This window comes from Arvicanthis niloticus, chromosome 16, assembly GCF_011762505.2.
Source record: "Arvicanthis niloticus isolate mArvNil1 chromosome 16, mArvNil1.pat.X, whole genome shotgun sequence".
Lineage (NCBI taxonomy): Eukaryota > Metazoa > Chordata > Mammalia > Rodentia > Muridae > Arvicanthis > Arvicanthis niloticus.
This window is the reverse complement of record NC_047673.1, coordinates 8,284,857-8,285,192: the sequence shown is the minus strand read 5'-3', so window position 1 is coordinate 8,285,192 and position 336 is coordinate 8,284,857.

Sequence of the window (336 nt, the reverse complement as noted above, 5' to 3'; positions counted from 1 at the left end):
CCCGAGTATCCCACAGAGACTCAAAGGGGATGCCCAAGGCTCTCTAGGCTCAGGTATGTGGTCTGGTCTTGGCTGAAGAGGCCTAGCAATGATGGAGAGCTAGAGATGGTAGAGATGCACCTGGTGGAGAGTGCACCTGGTGGAGAGTGCACCTGGTGGAGACTGCAACCCGGTGGAGACTGCACCTGGTGACACTGCACCTGGTGGAGACTGCACCTGGTTGGAGACTGCACCTGGTGGAGAGTGCACCTGGTGGAGAGTGCACCTGGTGGAGACTGCACCTGGTGGAGACTGCACCACTGGTGGAGACTGCACCTGGTACAGACTGCACCTGGT